The following is a 19,903-nucleotide window of genomic DNA, read 5'->3' as shown; positions in this document are numbered from 1 at the left end:
GGAGAGGCGGTACTCAGCTACCCAGTTGTCGAGAGCACCGAGGTATGCACAAGCCTGGAGAGGCGGTACTCAGCTACCCAGTTGTCGAGAGCACCGAGGTATGCACAAGCCTGGAGAGGCAATACTCAGCTACCCAGTTGTCGAGAGCACCGAGGTATGCACAAGCCTAAGAGTCAATACTCAGCTACCCAGTTGTCGAGAGCACCGAGGTATGCACAAGCCTAAGAGGCAATACTCAGCTACCCAGTTGTCGAGAGCACCGAGGTATGCACAAGCTTGGAGAGGCGGTACTCAGCTACCCAATTGTCGAGAGCACCGAGGTATGCACAAGCCTGGAGAGGCGGTACTCAGCTACCCAGTTGTCGAGAGCACCGAGGTATGCACAAGCCTGGAGAGGCGGCACTCAGCTACCCAGTTGTCGAGAGCACCGAGGTATGCACAAGCCTGGAGAGGCAATACTCAACTACCCAGTAGTCGAGAGCACCGAGGTATGCACAAGCCTAAGAGGCAATACTCAGCTACCCAGTTGTCGAGAGCACCGAGGTATGCACAAGCCTAAGAGGCAATACTCAGCTACCCAGTTGTCGAGAGCACCGAGGTATGCACAAGCCTGGAGAGGCGGTACTCAGCTACCCAGTTGTCGAGAGCACCGAGGTATGCACAAGCCTGGAGAGGCGGTACTCAGCTACCCAGTTGTCGAGAGCACCGAGGTATGCACAAGCCTGGAGAGGCGGTACTCAGCTACCCAGTTGTCGAGAGCACCGAGGTATGCACAAGCCTAAGAGGCAATACTCAGCTACCCAGTTGTCGAGAGCACCGAGGTATGCACAAGCCTTAAGAGGCGGTACTCAGCTACCCAGTTGTCGAGAGCACCGAGGTATGCAATGAGCCTGGAGAGGCGACGACTAATACTCAACCTGGAGAGGCTACTCAACAATTTTCCACCGGAAGACACTACAAGTCGGAAGGATGGCTTATTCCCCGGACAATTGGGTCAACTCCTTTACTTGTCAATCGATACACCTAAAAGGCCGTTTGACTAAGTAAAGGGGGGGCAGCTGTAGACCCCTAAAATTGTCCGGGTCGGAAATAAGACTCGAAGACTCTCGAAGATCAAAGGAAAGTCAGCCAAAGGGACTCTTAGAAGACCGTGGGATGACAATCTGTAGGTTTAGAGGTCTTAGAGTAGCAAAAAAATAAGAAAGTGGAGGGAATGAAGCCCAATACGGCCTCCCAAAAGTTCAGTACGGCCGTATTGAACATTTTAAACTACAATACGGCCGCACTGAACTCAATACGGCCGTATTGAAGTTTCTGAACTTCAATACGGCTGCACTGAACTCAATACGGCTGCACTGAACTTCAATACGGCTGCACTGAACTCAATACGGCCGTATTGAGGTTTTTTGAACTTCAATACGGCCGTACTGAATTCAATACGGCCGTATTGTAGTTCAAAACTTCAATACGGACCGTATTGACCCCCAGAGGCCGTATTGCGCCTCATCCCTATAAATATGACGTCAATTGGACGTCATTCTACACTTTTACACTGAGTTTTAACCCTCTTCTTGAGTATTCTGGGTTTTTTTTGAGCAGTGCTCTGCCTAGAAATCACTCGGAGAGTTGATCCGACAAAGTTCTCGAGTTCTGAGCTTTTTGCTTGAGTCTCGAACTGAGTCAAAGGGTAATCCTCCGGATTTCCATAGTTAAAATTTTCTAGGAGGGAGCGAGCGGGCTTGTAGAGCGAGGGAACGCCAAAAAGCTTCCCAGTTTTACTTGAATATAAAAGCACGCTTCAAAGGTTTCTTCTTAAGTCCTTCCTTTTACTGCTTTCTGTGTGTATATTTAACTGTCATCATGTAGATAGTTAAGTTATAATTGTTTAGAATAAATAGGGGTAATTTAGTAATTTTGCACTATTATTTTTAGAAATAATCTGTCATAGGGAACCCGAAAGGGGCGCTGTGGGGTGCTAACACCTTCCCCACGCGTAACCGACTCCCTTACCCGACTCTGGTTGTCATGGCCGAAGTCAATTTTTGAATCGATTGCCTTAAACTTCTTTTTCCAATGTTTTGAGTAAAACATTGGTGGCGACTCCATGAACCCTTCCGTTTTATGAAAACCGCTAATCCATGGAGGGTCCCGCTTGGGATTAACATGGATTGGTGAGCCTTTTAATAAAATTGCTCGTTTGACGAGGTCTCAGTTTGAGAATAAGTCATTCTAGCAATCCATATTTTTAAACAAATAAAAGAGTCCAACCATCCTTCGCGAATGCCGAAAGCCCGTTTCGGGCCGGTGGCGACAGTGAATACAACCAAAGGGAAGCCAAAACGTAAAACAAAAACAAATGGAGGCCACTGTTCACGTAGTCACCTCAGCCCCTTCATTTAGTGGCTACCAAGTCAACCCTACCCTAGCCCTAGGGTCCTATCAGCAAAAAAAAACGAATTGGGCCCAATAAAATACAAGTGTGACCAACTACAATAAAATGGACTAAAAATTGAAAATAAATGCTGAGGTGGAAAATGGTGTAGCAGTGACATGGCAGATGACGTGGCAGATGATGTGGCAGCTCCACTTGAAGTCCAGAAATTAATTCCAAGCCCAAATGATTATTAAACTGCCCTGAAAATAAAATTTGGAATAATTAGATTCAGAAAATTCAAATTAGTTAAAATATGAATTACCGGTCCAATTAAAGCCCAAATAGAAAACAGTCCAGAACATCAACAATTAAGCACAAATCGGATATTAAAATAAGTACAGAAAGGTAAGAAAATAAGGGAAAATAATGACTCATCACTTAGCCCAAAAATAAAAACCTATGATCTAAAGCACCCCATAATACAATGGTAAAATGTGAAATATAAAAGAAAATAAATCCTATGACTAAAATACCCCAAAATACAAGGGTAAAATTGGAAATACAAGTAAAATAGACCTTATGTCTAAGATACCCCAAAATACAAGGGTAAAAATGGAAAATCAAAGACAAGGGCAAAATAGGCATAAAGATAAATTCTAGGCTATCAAAGCTTAGGAAAGTGATTAGTGTATTTTAATCTTGAGAAGCATGTCTTCTAAGATTTTGACTTCCCTATCCTCTTCCACTCTCGTAGCCATTGGCTTAGTGATGGGTCTCACATGAAGCTCCATGGTTGGTCCTCCATCACCTTTGTTCACCTTAAACATTCCTTTGCCTAACCTTTGGTGAGCCTAGATCATGGGCAAGGTGACTCCCTTCAACACATCACTTACAACCATGGAAGGAGGGTCTCCATCACAAGAGGTTGATTGTTTTCCATTTCAATCCACAATCAACTTGTGTTTAGGAATCAACTTGTGCTAATTTTTGTTTGATTTGAGTCTTCTTTATTTTTTGATGTTTGATTCAGTCTTATTAATTCAAATGCATGTGTTTCTTCTGAAATTTTGAATCTAAAGTTTGTCTAAGGTCATGTGTAGTTCTTATTTTGTCATAAACATTCAATATGTGCTTGTGATCTTGTGCTGAAATTTTTGAGTCATTTTTAGTCTTTGGCCGAGACTTGTTTCACCATATGTGCCTTTGTTTGAGTGCTTTTTCTTTTGCAAATTTGAGTTCATATTCACTATTAGATCATTGGTGAATTCTTTAGAGTTAGGTTTCCATGATGTCTTGATGAGTTTTCAATTTTAAGTTGCTTTTATAAGTGTCACTAAAATTCTTGATTGAAAGTAAAACTCATTGATCTAGTGAATTGCTTTGGTTAATCTCAACAATTTTTTCAGAAACTTTGAATGCTGGAAATAGAGAACAAATAGAGGAATTTGATCTCAATTTGATTCAGAAAAGAAAAACAAAACAAGACCAAAAGAAAAGAGAAACAAAGCATTAACTAGTTCATTAGACTTTTAAGTTTTTCACTTAAAGTTGTTTGACAAAATTTTGTGATCCGGTTGTACTTAATCTTGTTGCATCATTTGTGGTTGTAAAAGGAAAGCTACTTCTCTAGATTTGTAATTCCAAGTTACAAGAATCAAGTATTAAATATATATATATATATATATATATATATATATATATATATATATATATATATATATATATATATATATATATATATATATATATATATATATATACAAACTTGTAAAAGCCGAGAAGAACAAAAGATAAGCAAAAATCACAAATCAACAAGTATTATTTGAATCAAGCAACTACTATTTCTCTTTGTGACTTCTTCTAAATTTCTTTTTGTTTTCTTAATCCATTCTAGTGCCTTTCTAAGACATTCTTTTTGAGTGCCAACCTTCTTGAGAGTCTTAATTTTCAGTTTTATATTGTTGGCTTTCTTTGAGTCTTGTCACCATACAATTACTACTCCTTTTGGTATAAGCTTACTAATTGTACTTTTGTTGTTTGTCAAAGTTTTCTTTCAAAATTTCCAGTGCTGGAAGTGGCATCAAATCCTTGTAAGAAACTCAAACATTGAATCAACAAGTATTATTTGAATCAAGCAACTACTATTTCTCTTTGTGACTTCTTCTAAATTTCTTTTTGTTTTCTTAATCCATTCTAGTGCCTTTCTAAGACATTCTTTTTGAGTGCCAACCTTCTTGAGAGTCTTAATTTTCAGTTTTATATTGTTGGCTTTCTTTGAGTCTTGTCACCATACAATTACTACTCCTTTTGGTATAAGCTTACTAATTGTACTTTTGTTGTTTGTCAAAGTTTTCTTTCAAAATTTCCAGTGCTGGAAGTGGCATCAAATCCTTGTAAGAAACTCAAATATTGAATCAACAAGATTAGAAAAGAAGGATTGCTAGTTCTAAGGCCAATGAACTAAATCTTTGTGACCAATTCTTGACCTAGACCTCTAAAAAAACTTTTACAAGAGTGATCGTTCCTTCACATTGAGAGCAACCAATATTTTCTGTATTTTGGTGTTTCAAACTGTGCAGGTTGCAAGGAGGAGAAGGAAATCCCATAATTAGAGACGGATTAAAGGAACAAATTGTGGTTGGAAAATCTGTCTCTAATTTCGTCGCTAATTCCATTGCAAATTTGTCACTAAATTTTGTTTTGCTTTATTTGTACTTGTCGCCACCCGCCGAAACGGACATTGGCATTCGCGACGATGGTCGGACTATTTTTAGTTTTGAAAAATGATGGATTGTTAGAACGACTTATTCTCAAAATGAGACCTCATCGAACTAACAATTTTGTTAAATGATTCTCACCAATCCATGTTATTCCCAAACGGGACCCTCCATGGATTAGTGGTTTTCGCAAAAAGGGGTTCTTGGAGTCGCCACCAATGTTTTACTCCAAACATTGGAAAAAGACATAAGGCAATTGATTTTCGCAAATCAACTTTGGCCATTACAACCAGAGTTGGGTAAGGGAGTCGATTACGTGCGGGGAAGGTGTTAGCACCCCACAACGCCCCTATCGGGTTCCCTATGACGGATTATTTCATAAATAAAAGCGTAAAATTACTAAACTACCCCTTATTATTAGAACGATTATAAGTAAACTGTCTACATGATGAAAGCTTTAAACGTGCAATGCAACAATCAAAAAGCGGTAAAATAAAGGATTTGGAAAGAAACCTTCGAAGCGGGCTTTTATATACTCAAAAAGGAGTTAGGAGGCTTTTTGGCGCTCCTTCCCACTACACGTTCGCTCGCTCCTTTCCCTAAAAATAATGTTTACTATGGAAATCAAAGAGATTTCCCTTCGACTTGTTCGAGTCTCAAGCTAATGGCTCATGAACTCAAGAACTTAGTCGGATCGGCTCCCGGAGAGATTTCTAGGGCAGAGAATAGCTCAAAAACCCAAGAATACTCAGCCAAAGGGTGGAGGAATGCTCCAAAAGTGTGGGAGGACGTGCCAATGACGTCCTATTTATAGGATTGAGGCGCAGTACGGCCTAAGGGGTCAATACGGCTCGTACTGAGTTTTTGAACTACAGTACGGCCGTATTGAATTTGGTACGGCCGTACTGAAGTTCAAAAACTTCAGTACGGCCGTATTGATTTCACTACGGCCGTATTGTAGTTCAAATGGCTCAGTACGGCCGTACTGAACCTCTAGGAGGGTGTATTGAGCTCCAATCCTCGCACACCCTTATTCTAAGCTACTCTAAGACTTCTAGACCTACAAAGAATCATCCTAGGGTCTTCCAGGAGTCCTTCCGGCTGACTTTCCTTCGGTCTTCGAGAGTCTTTGAGTCTTATTTTCGACTCGGACAATTTTAGGGGTCTACAGTACTTTGTTGTTATTTTGTTTGATTCATTGAAATTGTAATAGCTTGGAGGGAGTATTAAGAAGCTGGTCAGGTATATCTAAATCCCTACACTTTACTCACGAGTAGTTCTAGTGGAAGTGGCTTGAAAATTTCATATGATTTCAAGCTTCCACTTAGCGAAATCCGACTAGTTGTTAATCCTTTAATCCTTGTTATTGTTTGAAATTATTGCTTGTTTTAATTGTATTTCTGACTAGCTTGTGTAGACTTTTAATTGTTCATGTTTAGTTAGAAGTCAAGAAAATATTTGAAAATCATAAAGCATCAAAGATTTGGTGAAAAGTTTTGTGGAATTGAGATTACCATAAGGGGGTTTAGTAATTTTCACTTGAAAAGGCTTGGTTATTAAGTGGCTCTTAGTAGCTCACCTCCCTTGATTGTGCAATTTGTATACTTTAACCTCCAAATGTTTGTCTTGTTCTTAGAAAATTCCAAAAATATTTTTCTTTTGCATTGCATATAATTTTTTTTTTAAACTTAACAATGAGTAATCATTCTCAAAGTGGTAGTGATTTGGACTCCCCAAAAACTTTTTCCCACCTTGTTAAGGAGTTAAAGTCACTAAAACTTTGGAGAAAGCAAGAGGTACATTCCAAAGAAAAAGAAAGAATTGAAAGAGAAGTACAACTTGCTTTACTAGAGGAAGAAATACAAAAGGTTAAGCAACAAGAAGCAAAACTGTTAGAAAAATTAAAACAAAAAAAGAAAAGTCATAAAAGTTCCCATAGCTCCACAAGCCAAGAGGAAGTAGGAAGTCTAAACTTAGATGAATACTATCAACCTACTCCAAGAAGGATCATTAGAGAGCCAAAGGTTAGGGAATCAATAATTGATCTCCCTTCCTTCCATGGAAAAGAGGATGTGGATGCCTACTTGGATTGGGAAATGAAAGTGGAGCAAATCTTCACTTGTCACCAAGTAGGGGAAGAGAAAAAAGTTCCCTTAGCCATCATAGCTTTCCAAGGACAAACTATGTATTGGTGAATAGCCTTTGTTTGGGAAAGAAGACTCCATAATGATTCACCCATTGACTATTAGAATGACTTAAGGAGTTCTATGAGAAGAATACACATACCTGCTTATTATAGTAAGGAGCTTATGGATAAGCTCCAAAGACTCCAACAAAAGAATATGAGTATGGAGGAGTATAGACAAAAGATGGAGTTGTACTTAATGAGGGTTGGGATAAGGGAAGAAGAAAGATTGACCATTGCTAGATTTTTGAATGGTCTAAATTTTGACATAAGAGATAGAGTGGAGTTGCTCCCTTATAGGGACCTTGATGATTTGGTCCAACTTTGTATAAGGGTGGAACAACAACACTTGAGAAAAAATTCTTTCAAGAAAGATAAAACTCACTCTACTTCTTATGTTAAGAAAGACTACAAGAGGGAGGGTCAATTTTCCAAATATGACCCCTCTAAGAATTTTGTCAAGGGTCAAGAGAAAGAAAAAGAGAGAAAAAGAAAAAGAAAAAGAGAAAGGTAAAAATGTTATCATGTCTAGTAGCAAATCTAGTGTCATTAAATGCTTTAAATGTCTTGGGAGGGGTCACATAGCTTCTCAATGTCCCAACAAGAAAATCATGATTTTAAGGGGCCAAGACATTTATAGTAGTCATGATGAATCTAGTTCAACTACTACAAGTGATAGTGAATCTAGTGATGAAAACCATCCAGTTGAAAATGCTTATCCTTATGATGGTCAACTTTTGATGATTAGGAGACTTCTAGGAAGTCAACCTAGTGAGTCACATGCTTCACAAAGAGAGAACATTTTTCACACAAGGTGCAAAATTTTGGATAAATCTTGTTCTCTAATTGTGGATAGTGGTTCATGTTGCAATTGTTGTAGCACTAGGTTGGTTGAGAAGCTAAACCTAACACCAATTCCCCATGCAAAACCTTATCAACTTCATTGGCTAAATGAAGATGGGGACATCATTGTGGATAAACAAGCAAAAGTAAAGTTTTCCATAGGCAACTATGAAGAGCAAGTGGTTTGTGACATAGTTCCTATGGAAGCTTGTCATATTTTATTAGGGAGACCATGGCAATTTGACAAAATAACTATGCATAATGGTCTCACTAATGAAATAACTTTAACTCACAAAGAAAAGAAATTTGTACTTCATCCTTTATCTCCTTCAAAGGTGATAGAAGATCAAGTACAAATGAAATTAAAAAGAGAAAAAGAGAAAAAGTTGTAAAAGAAAAAAAGAGAAAAAAGAGAAGCATAAGTCTATAAAGAAGAAGAAGGAAGAAAACACTTCTCCTTTATAAGGACTTCAACGAGAAGAAACCTTTAAAAAAACACTTCTTGTTGAAAAAACTTCTTATATTCTTCTTTGTAGAAGAGTGCTTAAGTGTCATAATTTAAACCTTGAACCTAATTCTCTACCATTTGGAATCACACAATTATTAAAATAATTTGATGATGTATTCCCTAGTGAGGGTCCAAAGGGCCTTCCACCTTTTAGGGGTATAGAACATCAAATTGATTTTTTGCCTGGAGCAAGCCTACCAAATAGACCTGCTTATAGGACAAATCCACAAGAAACCAAGGAAATAAAGATCCAATTTCAAGAGTTATTGGATAAGGAATGGGTACAAAAGCATTTGAGTCCCTGTGTTGTACCTGTGTTGTTAGTCCCTAAGAAAGATGGAAAATGGAGAATGTGTTGTGACTGTAGGGCTATTAATAACATAACAATCAAGTACAGGCACCCAATCCCTAGACTTGATGATATGCTTGATCAATTACATGGTGCTAATATATTTTCCAAAATTGATCTTAAAAGTGGTTATCGCCAAATAAGAATCAAAGAGGGTGATAAGTGGAAAACTGCTTTTAAGACTAAGTTTGGATTATATGGATGGTTAGTTATGCCTTTTGGCTTAACTAATGCACCAAGTACATTCATGAGGCTTATGAATCATGTCTTGAGAGAGTGTATAGGAAAGTTTGTAGTTGTTTATTTTGATGATATCTTAATCTATAGTAGATCCCAAGATGATCATTTAGGACATCTTAAAGAAGTTTTGGTGATTCTTTGGCAAAACCACTTGTTTGCTAATGTTGAAAAATGTACTTTTTGTGTGGACCATGTGGTTTTCCTAGGATTCATTGTTAGTTAAGAAGGGGTTCAAGTTGATCCCGAGAAAATCATGGCCATTCAAGAGTGGCCAACGCTAAGGAATGTTAGTGAAGTTAAGAGTTTTCATGGGCTTGCAAGTTTTTATAGAAGATTTGTGCCTAACTTCTCTACCATTGCTTCACCCTTGAATGAACTTGTTAAAAAAGATGTACCTTTTGATTGGAGTAATAAACATGATCAAGCTTTTTAACTCTTAAAAGACCAACTCACAAATGCACCTAGATTAGCTCTACCTAATTTTGAAAAGACTTTTGAGGTAGAATGTGATGCATCTAGAATTGGTATAGGGGCTGTGTTATTGCAAGGAGGACACCCCATTGCATATTTTAGTGAAAAACTAAAAGGTGTCTCCTTTAATTACCCTACCTATGATAAAGAGTTGTATGCTTTGGTTAGGGCCTTACAAACTTGGGAACACTATCTAGTGTCCAAGGAGTTTGTGATACATAGTGACCATAAGTCATTATTAAGAGGCCAAGGTAAGTTAAATAAAAGACATGCCAAATGGTTAGAATTTCTTGAACAATTCCCATATATTATTAAATTCAAGAAAGGAAAAGCTAATGTTGTGGGTGATGCCTCATCATGAAGACATACTTCGCTTATGTATCTAGGAACTCAAATCCTTGGATTCAATAATATTAGGGAAATGTGTGAGAAAGATCTAGACTTTGGTGTTATTTATGCAAATTGTCAACAAAAAGCCTTCAATGGTTTCTACGTGGCTGAGGGTTACTTGTATAAGGAAGGAAAACTATGTATACCCCAAGGATCCATGAGGAAACTATTGATCAAAGAAAGTCATGAAGGTGGGCTTATGGGGCATTTTGGGGTTGATAAAACTCTCAACTTTCTTAAAGAAAAGTTCTTTTGGCCCTATATGCGAAAAGATGTCCAAAGGCATTGCATTAGATGTGTGGCTTGTTTACAAGCCAAGTCTAAAGTTATGCCTCATGGAACATATACACCTTTGTCTGTTGCTTCATCCCCTTGGGTTGATATTAGCATGGATTTTGTGCTAGGTTTACCTAGAACCTAAAGGGGAATGTATTATATTTTTGTTGCAGTGGACCGCTTTAGTAAAATGGAAAATTTTATTCCATGCCACAAAGTAGATGATGCAAGCAAAATTTCTAAACTCTTTTTTAGAGATGTGGTGAAGCTTCATGGACTTCCTAAGTCCATAGTGTCTGATAGAGATACTTAGTTCCTAAGCCATTTTTGGCGTGTCTTGTGGTCAAGACTAGGAACTAAACTTCTTTTTTCTACCACTTTCCATCCTCAAACGGATGGCCAAACTAAGGTAGTTAATAGATCTCTATCCACTATGCTTAGTTCTGTTTTGAAGGGTAATCACAAATCTTGGGATGAGTATCTCCTACACATTGAATTTGCCTACAATAGGGTAGTCCATAAGACTACCAATATTTTTCCTTTTGAGGCTGTATATGGGTTTAATCCTTTGACTCCTATGGACTTGATACCCCTCCCTAATGTTAACCATTTTATTCATAAGGAAGGGGCTTCAAGGGATGATTTTGTGAAAGAATTACATGAAAGGATTAAATATCATATACAACAGCAAAATGAGAGATATGCCAAGGCTAGTAATAAAGGCAAAAGAAACATGATCTTCGAGGAAGGTGATTGGGTTTGGCTTCATCTTAGAAAAGAATGTTTTCCACAACAAAGAAATTCAAAACTCAGTCCCCAAGGAGATGGACCCTTTCAAGTCCTACAACGTATCAATGATAACGCTTATAGGCTTGATTTACCCTCTGATTATGGTGTTAGCTCTACTTTTAATGTTAGTGATTTAAAACCTTTTGTAGGAGCTAGTGATGACGAGGATGATTCCTTAGATTCGAGGACGAACCCTTCTCAAGAGGGAGGGGATGATGGAAGAGCATGGACCAAGTGTCCAACCACTAGAGCTTTGGCCAGAAGACTACTTGAAGATTTGACTGCTTCAAAACTTAGTGGGCCCAATGGGCTTGGTGGACCTAGGGTTCTCTTCACTTGGGCTTTACATGGATGACCACCTTTCTTATATATTTGGTAGAGTAGGAGTTCATATTGTTTGGTCTTGTATTATGGACCTTAGTATAGGGCTTTTTGGGTTTTAGGCTTATTGAGCCTAGTTTTGGGCTTCATGGGCCTTTGGGTTTTTGGTACCCAATGTTGGTCTCATTTTTATTCTTGTAATTTTTCCTTTCCATTTTATTTGATTGGCCATTGTATTTAGGCCATTAGAATAGGAAAATTCAAGGAATTCATTAATAGATGCATTAGGATTAATCTAAATTACATTTAGGAGTCATTTGGCTTGAATTTGGATCACATGGTTAGGCATAGTGGAGGCTGGACATGTGAGCCCAAAATTCAATACAAATTACCTCTAAATGACATTTAGATGCAATTTGGAAGCCTTGATCCGAATAAGCACATTGCTGGCCAAGATTTGAATTTCAAATTCAAATTTGAAAATTCAAAACCTGGCGCCAATAGAGCTAGAAGGGATTGGCACTAATTGCTAGCATTTCCGCACCTATATATGGCCTCCTTGTGCATTTTGTAATCACTTTGAATCATAAATAAGATTTTTGAAAATTCTTCAGCCAAGTCTCTCTCAAAAGTCCATAGCCTTAGACTTAGGAATCCTAAAACTCTAAGCTTAGTCCGTGGGCTTTCTTTTGAGTTTCTAGCTAGGATACTTCCATCTTATCTTAGGAATTCCTTCTTTCTTGAGCTCAAATCCTACTTCAATCCATCTTCATTGTTCAAGGAAGAAGATCCGTGTTGGTGGAGAAGGAAAAAGGAAGATCAAGCTTCACTTCACTTACCTTCTCCCATCAATTTATCAAATAAAGAGGTTCAACTTCACTTTTGCAAACTAGCACTCAACATTTTCAAAATTTCTTTTCAAGCATTTCATATACGCATATTCTTCAATTTTTCTCACACTTTTTCAAACTTTGGACCTCTATTTTCCTTTTTTTTTCTTCATATGAAAATTGATAAAGAATTTAGAATCTAGGAAAACCTAGGAAGAAAATTGTTTATATGACATTTTTTTGATAAAATTTTCAAGGAGACATAATAGAAATCTAACTCTAAGAATTTGCTAGGTCTAGTAGAAAATATGAACTCAATAATGAAAGTAAAAAGCACTCAAAGCACATATATGTTCAGCCAAAATAGAATTGCAATGGAATCAAATAGAAATTAAAGCATGTTAATACCATAGGTCAAAACAAGCTAGTCTAGGAAATTATGACATATAAAAGACTACACATGACTCTAGAAAAAACTTCAGGATTAAAAAATCAAAATACGAGCTAATAACAATGTTTATATTCTGATTAGGCAATAATAAAAAGATTCAAACAAAATTAAAAAGCACATAGCACAATAACCTAAAGGCACACTCGGATTCGCTCAAGAAACAAGAGCAAAATGATTTTATGAACTAAACTTTTTTTTTCAAGACAAAATAGATTCATCAATTCACATACAAAAATTTGAATCTATGTAATGAAACAACTCAAGACAAGAAAGGAAATAGATGAGACAACACGGAATAAGGAAGAAGACACTTGAACCTTAAAGAGCAACCATGGCTCTAGATACTAAAAATGATGGAAAAAACTTGAAAAAATGATTAAAGTTCTTCTCCTTGCATATTTCGAACTCCACAATATTTCTTTGAGGTCAAATGACACTTGAAGGAACTCAGATTCAAGCTTAGGAAGCAAGGTTTGGCGCACCACTCTCCATGGAGGAGAAGAAAGGAACCAAAGGCACAAAGGAAGGATTCCTTTGTGAAGGTTCTTAAGGAGAAAATTTTCTCCTAATATGAGAGACTCTTGAGAGAGAATTTCTGAATATGAAATCTCAAATACATCAAAAGTGAAGCAATGGTCGACAATCACCTATTTATAAGGTTAGGAAACTTGTGGAAGAAGCTAGGCTTGACTAGGGTTAAAAGGAACCATGGTGCGGTTTCCTTTAACCTTAGCCCGCTCAAATTTGAATTTGAAATACAAATTTGGGTTGCTTTGGCCATCCCATTCACTCCTTGCCCTTTCATGTGAACATTATGTTCATTTGGAATTTGATTTAGACCAAATTTCATGTGGATTTGAATCATGCGCATGGCACCTAAGCGTGACCATGTATGCATGGTTCAAATGCACATGAAATGCAACACAAAATTAAATTCTAATGATCATGAAGGTTCTCCTAATCTAAAATGTCCAATACTAATTGACCTAAAATACAAGGTCAAAAATAAACTATACAATAATTCCTAAAATAAAAAAGATAAATAAAATAAGACCAATATTGGCTATATAAAGTCTATGGTCAAAAATGCCCAAAATACAAGGCACAATGAATACAAAGAAATAAACCTATTTTATGTACAAGTTTTGCTAGGCCTCAAGATGTGGTGGCCCATAAGAAGAGTAGCTAGGGCTTAGAAATCCCACTATCCTCCAAGCTAGCTATAGTAATTGAGCCTTTGGTCCATGGTCTTCCATCACTAGAGAGGCTAAGCTTAGATAATACTCACTTCATAGCAAGCACAACAAGATCTTCACCTCACTACCACGGAGAAGCAACTAGAGGAAATGGCATAGATCATCTACATGAAGATAGAAGATCAGGTGGTATAGTTTGCCATTCTTGTTACTCAATGGAGTACGCAACCCAACACTCAAATACTCCAAAGAGCGAGGATACAAGTAAACCCATCTATTTGAAGAAAGCAATATGGAAGCGCCTGCACAAAGAAGCAAAGAGAAGACCTGGACGAAATGTCTACGTCCTTACTTGCCTTTGGAAAAGCAACATCTAGTCATCCCAAGGACAAGTAAAGAGGGGCAGCTGTACACACCTAATTTTTTTCGGGTACCCAAACCAAGGACAAAAGTCTACTAGAGCGAGACAAAAGATCCTTGAGGTCCCAACACATTTGGAAACATTTTTGTTATGATAATATCTCTCGCTAAACACATAATTTTGACGATCTGATCGTTGAAGTTAAATATCAATGTATTATAATGATATCATCAAATTTTCAGCATGATCCAATGGTTAATAAATTCTCTAGAGGCCTTGCATTGCAGCTAGAAAATAGGAGTCTTATACCAGACACCATTTTTGTTATGATAGTATCCCTCACTACAGACCTGATTTCAATAATCCAACCGTTGAAATTGAAGATTATTATATTGTGAGAATACCATAAATAAATCAGCATGATCCGACGGTTAAAAAGTTCTCTAGAGGTATTGCATAGTGCCTAGAAAAAGATTGTATTTTTATAAAATTTAGACCCATATTGAATAGCTCTCTTATGCTTTTGCCTCCTAGTTGGCTATATAATAAACCCTCTTGATGGAATAACACTAAGGCCAAGAAGACCAAGAGGTGATATATTGAAGGAGGCAAGAGGAATGGGTTAGTGTTGAAAAATCATAGGAGGAGTAAGCCTACTTTTGGGCCATAGCTCCTAAGTTTTTATAGCATTTATTTTTATTCCTATTTTTGCCCTTGTCTTTAATTTCCTATTTTACCCTTGTATTTTGGGGTATCTTAGTCATAGAATTTATTTTCTTTTGTATTTCCCATTTTACCCTTGTATTATGGGGTGCTTTAGATCATAGGTTTTTAATTTTGGGCTAAGGTATTTAATTAGGGAGCTAGACGCAATTTTGGTTGTGTTTGGACCTATTTTTGGACTTAGAAAGGCTTAGGCCCAACTAAACCCAAAGATTCCATCCTTGGCCACCAAGTTGCCTAACTAAACCCAAAGATTCCATCCTTGGCCACCAAGTTGCATCTAGGGTTAATTTGGGTTTCATTTGGTGTGCATTTGGCACCCTAAATGCAACCCTAGATGCCTCCCACTCCTATAAATACCCTAGGCACCACACCTTGTAAATACTATGGATATTGAATATAAAGAGAGCCTTTTGTGCCTTAATATCTTTTCTTAGTCACCCTTGGCTAATTCGGCCACCTCCCTCCCATCTCCACCTTGAGAGAAACAACCCTAGAAGTGGCCTTCATCATCATGAAGTGAGCCAACCCTAGAATACCCTTCTCAAGCATTTCCTCAAACACCTTCTACCCAACCTCCATTTCGTCCATTCCATCATCATCCACCCTAAAACCTTGTGCCACCTTTGAAGAACTTGATCCTTGGAGTAGGCGTCCTCTTCCTTTGCTCATCATCTCATGATCATGCAAGTAACGATGCCATCAAGTGGTATCTAGAGCCAAAGGTTCTTCAAGGGTAACGTTTTTTTTGGTCTCTCATAAATTCGGTCATGTCTAATGTGTCTTCTTGTTTGTCTTAAAAGTTGTGCTTGATATACACATTCTCTTGACCTATATGTCTTGTGTTGATCATTGATTCATGCTCTAAATTTTCTTATGAATCATCCTTGTGCCTAGGATTCCTTGTGTAGGATTCACCCACTTTTTTGGTTTAAGTGTGGGTGGCTGGAAAATTTTGGTGCATGCTAAGAAAATGATGATCATATGATTTTCTTTTTTTTAATCTGTTAAGTTTTGTCATAAGAGTATGATTCTTCTTAATTTTTCTTGAAAAAAAAATTCCAAGTACACATGCCTAAACACTTTCATGATCAAAATATGATATGCATGCCTTGTGTTTGTTGAAATGGCCATGGGGTTTAGAGTGCTTTAGAGAGTCAATCATGCATGCTAATTAGTTCTAGCATGTTCTACATCACTTAGAATATCATGTGTGATTAATTCCTTTACACATACTTGCTTCAAATTTTCGGCCAATTTTTGTGTATTCCTTGGTGAACTTGTATGCCTACATGATGTTTGACAATTTGAGTGTGAAATTGATTTCAATATGCCTATCTTTGCTGCTGGACGTAGGATATTAAAAACCTAATAAAAACACTCCAATTTTGTCTCATTGAGCTAGTATAAGTTGTTAAAAGAATACTCCAAAAAGTTGCTAACAAAACCACCAAAAACAAGTGTAAAACCCAAGCAAAGGAATAGTATAAAATTCAAAAAAAAAAAGAGAAAAGTGGCTGGACCTTGAACATCAAAAACCGAGACTTGGACAAGCCCAAAAAGAACAAAGAAACCAAAAACAAGAAAAAGGGAACCCTTTACTAGACTTGTGGAGTTTTGGACCAACTTTCATACCATAGCACTTGGAGTTAATTCTTCGACCATTGGACAATACTTAATGGCCGAATGAGACAATATATCAAACATGTTAAGTGCATAATTTTATTTTAAGCCTACTTGCTAAATTCTATTCTAGTGCCATTCTAGGAATTACTCTTTTGTGTGCTTTCCTTTTATTAATGTGCCTTAATTTCAGTTTTTGAGTCTTATTTCTACTCTTAAGTTTGTCTCATAAATTCCATTTGAGTTTAGCCTTTTCTTAATTGTGCCTTTTTAGTTTTTTCTTTCTTGGCCTCTTGTACTCTTGGGTTGTGTTTTCTTCTTGACCTAGGTGGGAAAACTTCTAAAACACTACACACTTCCTTGGTGGATTGAGTGGAGGGGTTGTCCGATTGGAGTTCAAGGAACTTTGGAGGATCACACCAATTCAAAGAGTGCAAACACCATTTCAAGACTAACATTGGGTGTTCATTGTGAAGGGGTGGAGAATTGAAGACTTGGTGGCTTCTTTTCTACTTATTTCTTACTTGTTAAATTTTCGGCCTCTTATGTTTTGGCCTTGGTTTCATTCATTTTTTGGTTTGTAATTGGCCATTTTAAACCACTTCATCTTGGTTTTAATTTCGTGTATTTTGAAGGTGATTTGAAAACCTTCACCTAGGAATTCGACTAGCATATGCTTTAAGTGCTTTCCTTTACATGCTTTAAAGCTTTTGTAGTATATTTGCCTAGGACTTTACTTTGTCTATTTGTTTCGTTTAGAAGGCTTCAATTTTCCTACTAGGGGGTCGTGCACACACACATAACTTTTGTGCAAAAATTATTTTGTGAGAAAAGTGTGAAAAGGCTTATTGATTTTTACTTGATAAGGCTTGGTTATTAAGTGATTCCTAGTAGTCCACCTCCCTTTGATAGTTCACTTTGTACACTTGGGCCTTTTTCATAACAATCTTGCACCTTTGAAAACCTTTTTGTGAAAACCTTTTTTATCACTCATTCTTTGTGAAAACCTTTTTTTTACCAACCTTTTGAAAAAAAATTTGTGAAAACCTTTTCTCACTAGTGCAAAAAAGGGTATTTACGTCACCCAATTTACGTCGCAAACCACAAACACCGACGTTGTAAAAACGCGGTGGCAGTTTCGTAAATAAGTGGAGATTAATTTACGTCGGACCCCCCGTAGTCCGACATAAATTAGGTAATTTACGTCGGGCCCCTCTAGTCCGACGTAAATTTACGTCGGTCCCCCTCTAGTCCGACGTAAATTTACGTCAGACCCCCCCAAGGCCGACGTAAATTTACGTCTTAGAATCAGAATTCGACGTAAAAATTCCACTATATTCCCCAACATTTTCCATTCCCGCGCTCACAGTTTATACGAAATCCCTCTCATTTTCTCTGAATTTCTGAGTCTCCCACATCGTTTATTGCTACATTCAACATATCCAAGTCTCTAAGTGTCTGCACGTTGGTCGTTTGAGGTTAGTTTGTTGTCCACGTAATTTTTTTTGTTTTTTTTTTGCTATTTGTTCCTCTAGAACGGCCCGTTCTATGTGGAGAACGGCCCGTTCTCCTTGCAGAACGGGCCGTTCCTCGAGGAGAATGGGCCGTTCTCCTAGTAGAACGGGCCGTTCTCCTTGTAGAACGGGCCGTTCTGCTTAAATTGTTGGCTTTGTAAATTGTTGATCTAGAACGGCCTGTTCTGATTTCAGTACGGGCTGTTCCAGATGCATTAAATATTGACTTTTTTAGGATTGACCTTTAGTTTACCATCGTATTAGTAGAAATATTTATGGATTTTATCCGAAATTATTATCGATTTTTTAGGTTTGTAGTTTAGGTTAGAAAAATTATGAATAACTGAGTCAACAGTTAATTTGTGTTAATATATAGATAATGAATCGAAGTTGGATGAATGTAAGTCGCATTAGTCAAGAGTACAGAAATGGATTTGAAGAGTTCTTACAATTTGCAAGAGAAAATGGGAAACCCATCAAAGGGGCATATTATTGTCCATGTGTTCGATGTTTGAATCAGATACGTCAAGAAGTTGGAGAAATACGTGATCACCTATTTATATATGGTATTGTGAAGAGTTATACAGTATGGACATGGCACGGAGAAATATTAGACATTCCAACAGTGCCAACAACTGAAAATTTTGAAGGGATGGACGATAACTTAGAAGAGATGATACATGATGTTGGTGAAGAAAATTTTGAAAGAGCACATGTGTATGATACCTTAAAGTCTGATTTTGAGCAACCATTGTACCCAGGATGCAGTATGTTTACAAGATTATCAGTAACTTTAAGATTGTTTAGTTTAAAAGCAAGAAATGGCTGGACTGATAAAAGTTTCACAGAATTGTCGGAGTTATTGAAGGAGATGCTTCCATAAGATAACACGCTACCTAATCGCAACTATGAGGCAAAAAAGATACTATGTCCAATGGGTTTGGAGTATAAGAAGATACACGCGTGCCCTAATGATTGCATATTGTATACAAATGATTTTGCTACACTGAAAGTGTGTCCCACATGTGGATTGTCGCGGTTCAAAAGGAAAACTGATGGAAGTAGTGGTGAGGAAGAAAGCCATTGAGATACATTGCAGAAGAAGCCATTGAGTTTTGTTCAGGGTACATGTCGAAATCAGAACCAATAGGAATTCCCAAGACTCGACATGATGGGAAACAATTTGGTAAGGGTACTCGAAGTTTAAAGATTAGAACTGTGAGTCAAACAGAAGTTGACCAAGCACATTTGTACATATTGAACAACACTGATGAAGTAATTCCTAACATATCTGAACACATAGATGAAATCAAGATAGCACACCCCCGGATGAATGAGAAATGGGTATTGAATGAACATAACAAGAGTTTCTTAGCTTGGTTTAAGAAAAAGGTTTATGGTGAGGTTAATGCTTCTGATACACTTTTGAGACTCGCGCGTGGGCCTAACAACGATGTCATTACATTTGGTGGGTATGACATTAACAAATATTGTTTCTATACAAAGACAAAAGATGACAAAAGTAGAGTACAAAATAGTGGGGTTACAATTCAGGCTGAGGCTGTGCACTTTGCTAGTTCAAAAGATAAAAATCCCATTACAGCATCCATGAGTTATTTCGGAGTCATAGAAGACATATGGGAAATTGATTATGTTACGTTTAGAGTGCCTGTGTTCAAGTGTAAATGGGTTGATGGCAATACGGGTGTGCGGACAGATGATTTAGGATTTACTTTGGTTGA

This window comes from Cajanus cajan, chromosome 1 (genome assembly GCF_000230855.2).
Source record: "Cajanus cajan strain Asha chromosome 1, NIPB_CcT2T_4, whole genome shotgun sequence".
Lineage (NCBI taxonomy): Eukaryota > Viridiplantae > Streptophyta > Magnoliopsida > Fabales > Fabaceae > Cajanus > Cajanus cajan.
This window is presented reverse-complemented; position numbering follows the sequence as displayed.